We start from the raw sequence: 14565 nt of genomic DNA on the forward strand, positions 1-14565 counted from the left end.
GCTGTAAATCTCATTTTGTTAATCCAATGAAGTTGTAGCTTATACCATTGGAAAACTTATAAAATTCTCCACAACTTTCTTATAGAACACTTTTCCAAATTCCTCAGTTTTCTTGGTTGAAAATGATACACAACAGAAACTGTTCTGGGTTCCAAACAACACAGATGCATCGGCTTGTGATTTTTGTATCTCCATAACCAAAATAGCTATCAGGGTGATTCTTATGCTCAGGGAAAGATATTGAAGTATACTATTTTCCAGAATTTCCTCATGATTTTTTGATCATCCAAGATTAGAGATATAAGCCAAAGAGTACAGATTGCTCCGAAAAGACATGATAGGAAAACAGAAGAAAACCATAACCTAACTATTTATTTCACTAATCCTTATACCTTAGGCCTATGAACTAAATGAAATTGTGGGAACACCCAACAAGATCATTGCAATCATTACAAAGATTTAAAACAATCATAAGCATAATGACAATTCAACAAACAAGAAAGATGTGCAATTCAATCATTGACTCAACTTGCGATACTATCGTTCTCATTATGTTAGGGGTAACAATCCTAAGACTTATCTTCAGATTATGCAAGAAGGTGGTGAGAAACAGTTCTAAAAGCATATCAAATTAAGTAGTGAAGATGAGAACAAAGACTTTAAAATAAGCACCAAGGTAGAGATAAATAGCAAGGGTAGAGATATAGTAGAGAAGAAAATATCAAGGTTCATAGATCAAGGATTTTTGTAGAAACTTATAAACCTTAAAATGATCAGTTTCTACTAGGCTTGCGTCCTACAGTCAGCATTGCTCTGATAGCACTATGTAGCACCCGGTTTTAAGGACAAAACCAGATACACACCATATGTGAGCCTAGGAAGTCAAATCTCACATATAGCTACAAATAAGGGTAATATCAAAAGACAATGCGTAAATATATAGCGTATTAGTATAAAGAATGCAACCTCAGGGTATAGATAGCGGAAACACAACTCTGATCTTCAAGCGAAGACTCCAAATCCATAGGGACAACTGATTGGTTGATCACAAGCCTAATTTCTTCAAACTCTAGCAATCTGGTACCCATCCAAGATTTTTATCCAAATAATTGAAAAATAAAGCAAGCATAAGTACATGTCGTACTCAACAAATATAACATGGGGTTCATGAGGCTCAAAAGGCTGACACTAGTTTAATTGCGATTAGCTTTTAATGAGTCATCTCTTAGCAATTGAGTAGCAACAAGTTTATCACAAGCCCATAAACACATGATCAGGTAAACATGAATAATGAATAGCATAAATATTAATCATTAGTGAGCATCTTCATCATCAGTGTTATTAGTGTTCATCATCTATTCCATAAGGGTTCTAAAGCCGCTCGTGACCATGAGCACGACTGATATACCAATTTTACACTCTGTAGAGGTTGTACACTTTCATTGTGAGTCGTGATTTACCCTTTCGCCCGAGGTGATCAGCCTCTTGACCCACTACCAAGAAAGGTCGACAGGGTTCACTATGAAACCTTTCAAAGGTTCGTCTAACAAGTTAGGGCTATTAGATTCACTCGGCAAACAAATATAGAAACCCCCTGTCGAATGGCATAATTCCATCATGGCTATACACATAAGAGTAGAGCATGTCCTATACCCGATTCGACAAGCCATTCTTACGCCAATAAAGGTAACCACTAATAAGCTAGAAAAGGTCCTCACACTGAGCTAAAGCCAGAGCCATATAGCCCTCGCAGCTGTACTGTAAGTCCCGGATAATCACTTACAGATAAGTCCTTAGGGAGAGGAATCTAGAGCACCATAAATATAGCCCAATGCTCTAGCCCCCTTGTTCCATGTTGCTAAAAAACATCTTTTAATGTTTATTGCATATACCATTAGTCAAGTTACAAGATTATGACTTTAGTTGAGCACTAGCATCATACTACCCAATGCAATACCCCATAGGTATCAAGGTACGAGGTACAAAGTACTAGAAAATCCTTAATGGCAGTCAAGGTAGACACATGCAATATGAATTAAATGATTAAATGTGTATAGGACAACAAGGAAGATCCCATGCTATACTTGCCTTTTACACTTGATTAAACTTCCTCATAATTTGCTTCTGGTTATCACCTTCCGGTCTTCATCGCTCACAAACGATTCTCGTTCTACTCATAGCAAGCACCACGCATTGGCAAACATACAAGCAATAAATAAAAGCAACTAAGAACAATTCACCACACGAGAGAAAAACAACATACTAAAAGAGAGCTTGTCACTACGGTCACCAGATCACGAGAAACGTCGAGAACTGTACTACCGTTGAAAGGAATGACTACCGAGAGATTTATATAAGTAAAGAAAAGCCTACATGCTTGATTTGTTTTAATTTAGCAAAACCATATGAAGCATGTTAATTCAGATTAGGCAAAACATATTTTAATTCTAAAATCTGGGTTAGACTAATCATATTTATTTATAAATATTATTATATAGTTTAGGCAAATTAATGTTAACCGTGCAGCAAGAAAGTTTCATGTGAAAGCATCTAATTTAGTTTTAACATATGAAACATGTTTAACCTTAAGTAGTTTATAATTTGAAAACACGTTCATGTTAGTAGTAATCAAATTAACAGTAGTATATGAAAAGGAGAATGTTAAACCCTATGTTATTTTTAATTTAGAAAGATATTTACGTAACCTTCAATAATCAAATTAATATTTAAATTATAATTTTCGAAAATATGAAGCATATTAAACGCCCTGCTATACCTTAGATTATTATATTATTGTTAGAAAACATAAAAGGAAGCTGCCACACCGCATGTGAATCGACGCAAGATTAAAGATACTAGACATCTATTCTACCTAGGAAATTACCAGAATGATAAGGGATAAGAAGTAATTAAATAATTACATTAGTCACCTTTACCTTGGATAAAAGAATGCATGTCCTCAAGACTAGAAGAGACAGTAGCAGCTCGGCTATTGTAGGCGGACGATGATGAAAGCTAGACATGGTCTGCCCGTTGGACCAGCAGGCAGCCAGGCAGCAAGACGCGGAGCTAGTTCGGCTACGTAGCTGGTCGGACGGCAGCGGCGCAGCGCCGGGCTGGGGAGCGTGGCGGCAGCGTCGACGAGAGAAGGATAAGAAAAATATGATTTACTATATGAGGGATTTCCCAAATTAGGAGCTCCCATTACGGTAGTTTTGGTGTGCTTTGCCTAAGAGGTTGGTACAGATTTATAGGAAGAAAAAATTTCCACATCTACATCAATTAGCAATATGATACTAATTGATGTTACACTCTCCACATTTATTAATGGGCCTAAATAATCATTAAAGTACATTAGTAAATAAATGCATGACCTTTAAGCTTTATTAGGATTATTGCACATGGGCTTTGAGCATTAGGAAAAATAAGAGATTTATTATTTTCGGAATTAATTAATTTCGTGGATAAAATAATTCTAGAAAAGTCCAGAATTGATATTTAAGCCATGAAAAATACTCCGAGACCTCCGAAAATTTGGGAAAAATCCTCAGAGACACTTTGAAACATGGTGAACTCAAATAAAGTATTTGGAGCCCATAAAAATATTGTTGGGAACTTGGAACATAAAGACTAAGGTGAAGAAGGTAGGAATTAAATTCCAGAAAGAAGCTGAAAAATTCCTAGAGATAGATATTCGTCTCCTAAACGTATAAAAAATATACATTTTGCACATAGAAACACGAGGTGTGATCGGTATGAATGCAACAAACATGTTTTTATCTTATGATAAATTTTAAATTAATGAAAATTTTTATTTTTCTATATTTTCATGTACACAATAATTTATAAATAAATCATTTTAACTCTATTTTTAAAAGTAACAAATTTTAGGATGTTACCTAGGCCAGCCGCCCACGCACCCACCCACCATGTCTCGGCCACCTGCGACCCCCACGCGCCACTGGGAGGCCACCTATTCCCCCCACACGCTGGCTGGGCAATCAGCCGAGGAGTCCACCCCACATTGGCTAGTTAGGAAGAGAGAGGAGGGGGCGAGGAAGACTGGCAAAAGAGGAGTGAGATAATATAAGGGCAAAAGAGAGGAGGGAGCGGAAATCAACTATAGGATTTGTCATGCCTCGGACAAAAATATGACGGTGACAGTACCGTATGTGTATGGAAATACAGATCGTCAAACACATACAAGGCAAATGAAAGGCATCTATATCCATATAATGAGAACACTTTATTATTATTTTTATCAAAAAAAAAAACAACTCGGTGACTTCTAACTCCTCATACAGCAGCTACCGGCACCAGCCTTTTTATTTTGTGCAGCAAGTTAGCTCCCCTATATCCACTTGAGTAGAGGTCACATCTACGTACACCCTAAGCATGCATATCCTCGTCACTCGGTCCAGTATAGGGCGCGTTTAGTTCGGCAAAGGCATAGTACACGATTCTCCACTGTAGCATTTCGTTTGTATTTGTGAATTATTGTCCAAAAATTAACTAATTAGGTTCAAAAAATTCATCTCACAAAGTTAAAGCAAACTGTGCAATTAGTTTTTTATTTCATCTATATTTAGTACTCCATGCATGTACCATAAGTTTAATGTGACAGGAAATCTTCTTTTTGCATAGTGCACTTTTGGAGAACTAAACCAGGCATAGTCAGCCTACTTTCTCCCCTCTTTGCGCTGTCAACAGGAAAGCAAGAATAATAGAGAGTAAATATTAGAGAAATACAAGAAGGATCATTAGTCAATGGTAACAGTTTCTTTTTACAGTTCTCTGCGGAGATTATTTCTTATATAGACCGTCACGATCTCCTACCAATAATTAATATATGGTGTTACCCTGCATCTGACAACCATATCACCAAATACCCTACTTGTGTGAATCTTACCATTTTACACTTATCACAGTCTGTGCATCGCTATTTCAGGTTTGGCTGTCTCAGACTGAGTACATCTACTACTTACCCATATGGTGATGGTGTCATTTATGTACATGTCATAGATGTCCTGGTGAATGATTTCTCACATGTTCGTGGCTCATGCGTTCATGTCTCAACTTACACAGTATATAATATATAATATAGGTTATCTCCCATTTGCTAAAAGTTTTGCTTGAATTTAGAGATCAACATGTCATATTGAATAAATAGCAGCTCATATAAACCACCCCTGTCTGCCTACATGCATGGCAAAGGAAGGTAGTACATATACAAGTAGTAATATTTAAGCAGTGTTGTGTCAAATCGTATAATGATATCCCTGCACTTCTATTTCTCTCTCTCTCTCTCTCGATGGAATCGGATATGCATGTGGCAGCAAACTAGATAGACTAGTACGAGTTCCTAGGTACTACCTCCTCCGTCCATAAAAAAAATATAATTATAGAATTCACGTCAGTCAACATAGTTTAAGTTTAATCAAGTTTATAGTAAATAGTATTAGCATTTATGTGTCAAAATAGATTTATTATGAAAATATATTTTATAACTAATCTAATAAAATTTATTTTTATATCATTATTGTTTGTACCTTTATATATAAATTTAGTTGAAGTTCAAATGACTGACTTTTTGAAAAGCGAAAATTGCATTCTTATGTGGAAGAGGGAGTACCTGCACCAGATAGCACTCCCTTCGAATTTTTTATCATCAGAATTCATGTGTTATAGACTGCAACCTTTTACAAGTTTATATTATATTATATACACTTAAGAATGAAGCAAGGTTCTAATTACTAATTAATTACATCGGGTAGCCTGCCTGGTGCTATGCAACAAAATGAAACATGATCTTGCCATGTCAAGGTAATCGAGAGCAACTCATCCAAGCATCATCAATATGTACTTCTTCTCTTACTTTTTATACCAAAGGCCAAAGGCCCCCCTTTTCTTAGAAGGCTACAACAAAGTAGGAGCAAACCATAACTATTACTACTAGAAATCTACACTTTCATGACGAACAACTTTTGTCACTGAAGAAGTCAAATTCGTCACAATTTCAGTTTTATGATGAATTTATGACGAAAAACGGCTCGTCATAGAACTCGCGTCATACTTGAACTTCCGTGATAAATCTAGAAACTCGTCATAGAAGTAGCTTGATCTGTGACAAAAAACTGACTGTCATAAAACTATTTTGGCATGCGTGGTAGGGGGCAGCCACGCTGGCGAGTGCTTCCGTTGGAGATGCTTTGTACGTGTACATACTATAGCTGGTTGCATTGGAGATGGTTCGGGTCACATGTCACCTTGTTATTGGACAAAGTGGCCATCTCTGGTTCTTGCACGTTTTAGGTTTTTGCTGGACCACATATCGAATCTTTGTTGTTCCTCATGTCAGTTTTGTATTGGCACACGTGTCGTATTGCGGTTGGAGCAAGTGTCACTTCTTCATTGGACCTTGTGTCGTATTTTTATTGGTCCACATGGCCGTTTCTTATTCGACCACATGTCACGGTGTTGTCCGTCCACGTTTTGTTTTTTTATTCGGCCACATGGCTTGACGACTTTCTTCCATGTCTCGGATTTTTATTAGCCCACGTGTCATAACTTTATTTCATCACGTGGTCTATCCAGGTCATGTGCTCAACAATCATTTCATCATCAGAAAAATAATTCGAGATCGTCACTGCTACACAGATTGACGACATAATTATTCAACGAATGTCTACATAATTATTCAGCAGGCAATCAAATACAACAAATTATAGTTCACACATCAGCAGCAAGCCACTGACAGAGTTGCACCACATCAAACGGCACACGAGTCTACACATCAAACCACAAATGTTCATTGCATCAAGCCAACATGAGTTGACGACTGAGAGTTACCAGAAGAAGAGCTGAAGCACATAATATCCTCACGTAGATTATTGTACTCCTGTTGCTGTATCTTGAACTCCTCAAACTCTCTTTTAGTCTTTTCTGTCTTCGTCTTTAGTTTATCCACTTGTTTGACGAGGTTAGCGAAACTTTCCTGTTCAGCAACAAGTTGTTTCTGAAGCATTCTCTCTGTCGATGTGTTTATTCTGCGGAGCTTATCGGGATACCAGCATTCTTCCAAAAAAGGTGTTGCCGCTGACCTGGGAGTGGATCTGGCCCTGGGAGAGACAAAGGACCTTGGAAACAACATCAACACTAGTCATTGGTTCATGCCCATCACAACAGGTTCTGCTCGCATAGTTTCCATAGCTTCCTGTGAAATTCAAGCAGTAAACATTAGATTACAGATAGTGGAAGAGGACTTTAATTGAAAACCCAAGAGATTAGTTCATAACAAGTAACGCGGGTTTCATATTTATATGGATTACATAAGCACAACACACATGTATTGATATGGATTATATATTGTGAAATTCAAGCAGTAAACATTAGGTTACAGATATGGATTACATAAGCACAATGCATAGGTACCATATTGATTGGTCAAAATTGCAACTTGAAAATTACATGATAATGCCAAATTTAGACTCCTGCCACTATTGCTTCTGTTAACAGTGCACGTGAGTTTCTGTTTATACAAAGGCTTCTATTAACACCTCAGCACTCCTAGCTACACTCCTGCAACCCTTGCATACAGAGCAGACTTTTACGCAAGACCTCTCATGGCTAGTTTGAGATGCCATCGTGCTCTGGCTATTCCACTCTAAACCCTTCTACTAGCTGGATTTGTAGCTCACCTGCCCACGAAATAGTTACAACAACTCCACCCACACGGTAACACTACAAGGCTTATTCATTCTTTTATGGAATGAAAATAGAAAACACAAGCTTAAGCACTGCTACCGGTGTTGTCACCCCCATGCAGGGCTGCAACTGTCTCATTCAAGCAGCGGATACGATGGTAGAACCACTGAGTGAGGTGCTCCACGAACATTACTTCGTTCTCACTGCTACGGGTAGCATTTATGAGTTCAACACAAAGCTTCTCTATTTCTGCCACCCTACTGCACAAGTTCACAACCTAATGGCAAAGAACTACACTTGTGGAAAACTGATGTCCCTAATCTCCACCTGACAAGCAGTAGCTAAGGCATAGATATAAGTGATGCCGCTTGCTCAGTCTCCAAACCAGTAACCTCAGTTTCTTCATGATATATGAACCGAGCCTCATCAACTGGGCCAAGAGCAACTTGAACCCCAACAATGGACCTACCATCATGACCGGCACAACCTATGAATCTTGTGGACTGAGTCCCATTGCACGAACTCTTCCAAAAAGAGCTTAGTTGGAACCTCCATGGAGAGATGGTATCCATCTCTGGAAGGGAACACACAAATATTCAAGAGAACATGTCAATCAAAATATGGCATTACATCAAAGTCACATGCATCCTAGTGCAGCAATGCAGCGCAGTTATTGTGTGAATGCACCTACATCCAACCCTCCTATGCTCTGTGGACTCGTACTCTTAAAATTATTATCCTAGTGTTCTAGTCTGGCTCATAATAGAGTGTAAGTGTGCTACAACTTTAGTTTTTTTTTGAAAAAAAAACCTGGCTCTGATGCCACTAACCGTCATGCCCCAGACAATTAAAAATATGATGTTGACAGTGTTGTATGTATGAAAAAACAAATTCTCACATACATACAAGGCAAATAAGAGGCATCTAGATCCATACAATAAGAACACTATTATTCTTTTTATCACAATTGCAACTCCGTGACTTCTAATTCCTCATACATTAGCCTTTTTATCTTGTGCAGCAAGTCTACTCCCCTTTTCACTTGAGTAGATCGAGGTCATATCTATGTACATCCTAACAATACATATTGTCGTCACTCGGCCCAGTATGGTCAGGTCAGCACTACTTCTTTTTCTCTCTACGCATGCCAACAGGAAGAGATAGGTGAGCAAGAATAATGGAGAGTGAGATACTAGAGAAACACAAGGGTCATTAGTTAATGGTAGTAATTTCTTTTTATAGTTATAGAGATTATTTCTTATATAGACTATCACGATCTCCCACCAATAATTAACATATGGTGCTACCCTTTATCTGAGAAACATATATATTACCATCTACTTGCGTGAATCTTACCATTTCACACTGATCACAGCCTGTCTATGCATCGCTATTTCAGGTTTGATCGCCTCAGGCTGAGTACACCTACTACGTACCCAGAAGGTGACAATGTCATTTATGTGCCATAGATGTCCCAGTGAATGATTTCTCACACGTTCGTGGCTCATGCGTTCATATCTCAGCTTACACAATATATATAATATACGTCATGTTGGCTTGCTGTTAAGCTATAACTAAAAATACTATTGGCTGATTTGTTATAAGAGAAGAATATTATTCGTTGGTTGAAAAAGTATGGCTTATAAGCCAAGCGAACACTATATTTATCACAATTTGATTAAGAGAATTAGTTGACAAGCACAGTCTTTCCTTTACTAATTAATTTCTCTGGTGACTTCTTTTCGTGGATGTTCCTGCTATCGAACGGTGATACATTAGTAACAGTAATTTCTTGCTGCGAAAAGACATGCACCAGCTAGGGCTACTGACTAGTAGAGTAACTGTGCTTGGAGCAATAAGCTCGATCTACACATGCAAGAGGACTACTGTAGGTGAGATGACCGGTTTAACTTGAATGCACCAGATAGGTGTAGTAAAGGAATCTTGATACTGTCATATTAATTATTTATGTATCTGATAACTATCAAGCATGGATCAAAAGCAATAGTAATTGATGACATCAACTATTCGTAGTACAAGATGACGTATAAAAGATGGATAATGAAGTAAGTGATACTTAGCGGGCGGAGCAGTACTAGGGGTGTTTGGGCCTAAATTTTAGTCGCTGTCCCATCAGATATTTGGATATATGCATGAAGTATTAAATATAGACTAATTATGAAACTAATTATATAGTTTGCAACTAATTTACGAGACGAATCTTTTGAGCCTAATTAGTCTATGATTTGACAATGTTTTGCTACGGTAAACATGTGCTAATGATGAATTAATTAGGATCAAAAAATTCGTCTCGTAAAGTACTGACGGATTATGTAATTTATTTTTTTATTAGTATCTGAACACCACATGCAATATCCTTCCGATACAACTCCTAAATTTTAGTAGCCGGATCCATACACCCCCTTAATCGGCTCATGCATGGTAGCTAATATCTAAATAAAATGAACTAGCCACACAAATAGAAGAACACGTCATGTTAAAGCTTGTAGTTGCATACTTGAACAGACTAGAGTGACTAGATCACAGCAAACAATGGAAGGCTAGTATGACTGCTACAGAGCAGATTGGATAGTACCAGCTCCGGCCTTCCCTTCCACAGGCCCAAGAACGAGAACTATGGATCGATGTGTGTGTGGCGCGGGTCTGGAAGAGATGAGAGAAGGGCATTTTATACTAGCGTTCGAGTGTTCTTCATAGCGTTCATAGTAAATGGGAGGAGGATCAGACCATAGAAAAAAATCAGCCAAGAGATATCTTCTTTTTTAGTTTGAGGTTTTAACAGATATGTCTAGAAAAAATTACACACCCAGTATATTTGTTTCTCCGGTATATATAGTTTTTATCATTCTTTTCTTCTCTTCTCTTTTTTTTTCTTTCTTTTGATCATACGGGACTTAAATGGGTTGAATCATTTTTTTTAGATAATAGAACAAGGTTCCCGTCTCTACAATCTGGGGATGATAAAATGGTTGAATCATAATTTTGGGTTCGTGTGCAGGGATCACTGTTAGATGGTAATATAATACAACTAGCAGTGATAATATCATTGTTGTATTAGCAACTGGCAGTGATATTTATTCATCATTATCGGTTGTTTTAAAATCCGATAGTGATAGGCTTATTGCTTACGAGGTGCCAACAATGATTGTCTGTTCTGTAGTAGTGAACAAATACATGACGTTCATGTCACTGACACTAGTTGAGCTCAATATTCTTGCTACGTGATTTATACTTGTTTTAACTCTTGTATTATAACTGTATGTATAGATAGCCAAATGGACGTCCCAGCCTAGCCCGGCGTGGGCTGGCCCATTGAGGGCATAACCCGATAAGGGTCAGGCCGACATGACCTTGTTAACTGATCATGTCATGCCGTTCCTGTCCATAGCCTAACGCATCGGCCCAGGCACAACCATACTAGAGTTTTGCTAGACCAGGTCAGCCCATCAGCCCGCTGGGCCCAAGCAGCTCCTGACATGACGCTGCTGTGCCCCTAATCCACCGTGTCGTACCCTTGCTTCACCACGCCCATGATCGACCATGACGTCGTCGCTTGTGTGAACATGCCCTTGCATTGCCATGCTGCTAAGGATGAAAACGGAACGGAAATATCCCGAACCGAACCGCATCGTTTTCTATATTTAATCCGACCGAATCCGCATTTTCTTGTTCGACTTTACCGTTTTCGCTTTCGCATTTGAGATGTTTCGTATTTCGAATGTAAAAGTAGAAAACGGTTTACACATTTTTTCGACCGTTTTCTACTTTTCTACTTTTAATTTGAAATATTCCGAATTCAAAATTCGGTTTAAACCGAATTTGGCCAACTGCACAGGTCATACAGCCCAATTACAGGCTACTCACCACGCAGCTATGTTCTTTCTACCGGTGGCTAGCTGCCCTCTCTTATAGACGGCGCCCAGTCTCATCTCTCTTATTATGTATTTGGTCGTGCACTTGTTTAATGCTATGCACTTGAACTAGATCATGCACTTGTTAGTTGTGAACTTGTTATGTATTTGGTCGTGCACTTGTTTAATGCTATGCACTGTAGGTTAGTATTTCGTATTGAATTTTCGCATACCGACCGTGTTCGACATAATTCCGCTCGAATTGGTTCGTTTTCGAAATTCTAGATATTCCGTAAGTTCGTGTTCGTTTTCGTGTCCGGCTTGTCCGCTTTCGCTTTCGCTTTCGTATTTCAAATGTAAAAGTAGAAAACGGTTGAGGAGTTTTTCGACCGAGTTCGACCGTTTTCATCCTTACATGCTGCAAAGATGCAAGCTAGACCTGAGGCCACATCGCCTCCTCCTCCCCGCGCGTCAGCCAGGGCCATGCCGTCACCTCACCTCCTCCACTCACGCTAGTGTTGATACTTCTTAACGACTAGTGGAGGAATTCCATAAGCATACAGAACTATCGCGTAGCACTTCGCTCGGCGAGTACCGAGTGTTGAATTTATATTTTTCCCATAGGAAGGCAGAAGGTTAGAACTTATATTTATGTTAGTATTGCTAAGATAAAACCTAAGTATATCCTAGGTAGGTAATGATAATGGTGGATTATGTGTGAACTACCTACTAAACTATTAAACAAGCTACACTAGAGATCGCTAGGTGGGAGAATGAGCGATATATCTTTTAGTAACAAAAAGGATAAACTAATGACTAAGAGAAATGTGCTAGTACTTCGGGGCATAGCTCCTCTACCAACTAGGAGAGTTAAATAGACAAGGTCTGCCATGAGCCCTATGATTTAATAACTAGACCTAACGTGGTGGAATACAGAGGATGCACAAAGTTGTCACCACTTGCCAACTACCACAATCTATCGGGAGGCCTAGCCGTATCCACAGGTAATCTATAGCCTAACCACCTCGCTTAATCTATAGGATTACTATTTTGATCCGAGCTCCGATGAAATGAGATCAAAGTAACCTAACCAGACGGTGGAACCGGTACTAACGAAAGACTACTAATAATAAGATAACCTATGCTACTAATGCCAAGTAACAAGCACCGAAGCTCACTAATGATGAATAATAATGAACTAGAACTTGAACTAAATAGAGCAATAATACTAGAATAAAGTACTAGAAATAAAGTACTGAACAAAATAGCTATACTAGACCCAGAAGACTCTTCTAGACTCCAAGAGAAGCTCTGCTCTTGCTCTACTCTACTACTAGACTACTACTCTAAAGCTAAGCAAAGCTAGAAAGCTTGGAGAGCTTGGAAATGAATGGGGCACTTCTCCACCGAGCTCCACACCCCATATTTATAGTGTAGAGTGAGGGGGGGTACTTGTAGGCAGCCAGGAGGTTGGTGGCCACCCTAGGGTGCTAGATGGTGGCTAGGGGGCACCGACAAGCCCTTGGATCCACCGCCTCTTGATCCTCCGGTGCTAGTTGGCTCCCAAAGACGGTTGTAGGACTAACACATGTCAAAATTCGGCAGGTAAGGTGGTTTGTAGGTCGATTGGAGCCTCCCATGTGTATGACGGTGGGCCAGTGGATCTACATCAACTCCATCTCATCCATTGGTGCAAACTAACTTAGATCAACGCTTGGCATTGCTTCCAGAGTAGCTCCCACGGATCGGTGATGTGGCTATGCCACATGGCACACCAAGCGGAGTCCTTGTGGGGCCAGCCAGCATGGCATGTGAGCCCTTGGCCCTACTGCCACGTCCACTTGACTCCTTTGCCCATATTTGTAACCATTTTGGTCCATTTTTGCTATTAATTTCTTGCATATAAATAATTCTACAAGCACAAGTGGACTAGGTGAATTATAAACAAAATGCAACATTTCTAATGATGTTTTATCTCACTTTATCATGCTTTTGGGTGGAATGTTGATGGTAAAAATAGGTGTTAGTGGCCATCAACAAGCTACCCCTTTGCTCGTCCCGAGCAAAGATGCAGGTTTAGCATGGAATAGGTGTTGGATCCGGAGTTGCTACTATGTAATGCCCTGCAAAAACTTATATACAAACAAATACTATCTCTTGATTTGAACATGTTAGAACTTAGAAATCCATGATCAACCTTAGCAATGTGGGACTTATAGCTTTCACCTTGACAAGTAATTGTAAGAATGTATAGGTAGACATATATTTTTCCCTACTTTAGTTTAGCTCAAACTTCCTGGAGGTTTTCAATAAATTTTGAAAAGAAAACTTGCCTAAGTTCCTCAGATGGTACACTTAAATCACTCAATGGTATTTGAAACCTCACCAAGGCCATGGATCTTAGCCTTAATATCTATCCTAAAGCTTATGTGGAGCTCAAGGTAGGGGATAAAAGCATATCCTACTTGAATTGAATATATTGCTAAGTCAAACACTTGGATCACAAGGCGCAACAAACCATACCAATTGATCAAGATGTGCATGTGTGTGGTATATTTGGTGGAAGTGGTACTCCTTTGAGAAGTTTTCCTTCTCTAGCTTCTTTTTGAGAGGGCATGGCAACTTTTCTTTCTCTCTCTCTCTCTCTCTCTCTCTTGAACACTAGAGCTTTTTGCTCTTTATTCTCTCTCTCTCTCTCTCTCTCTCTCTCTTCTATAGCCCATGCCTCTCTTTTGAATGAAAGATAGCTAGAGAGGTAACTTTGATTCTCATAGAGCAATATTGAATGAAAAGCATATGTGGTTGCATATCCCTAGTGTAGGAATAGTATGAGTATGTGGGTGTGCATGCTCTTGATCAAAAAGCATGACAAGTTTCTCTACTCAGATAAACAAGGCTTGAAAAAGCTCAAAACAAACAAGCAGCTTTTATAGTGGCTTTATCATGTATGAATATGTATTTGGCTCTGGTAGGAATTTATCACCATTGA

The sequence above is a fragment of the Miscanthus floridulus genome, chromosome 2 (assembly GCF_019320115.1).
Source record: "Miscanthus floridulus cultivar M001 chromosome 2, ASM1932011v1, whole genome shotgun sequence".
NCBI classification, from domain to species: Eukaryota; Viridiplantae; Streptophyta; class Magnoliopsida; order Poales; family Poaceae; genus Miscanthus; species Miscanthus floridulus.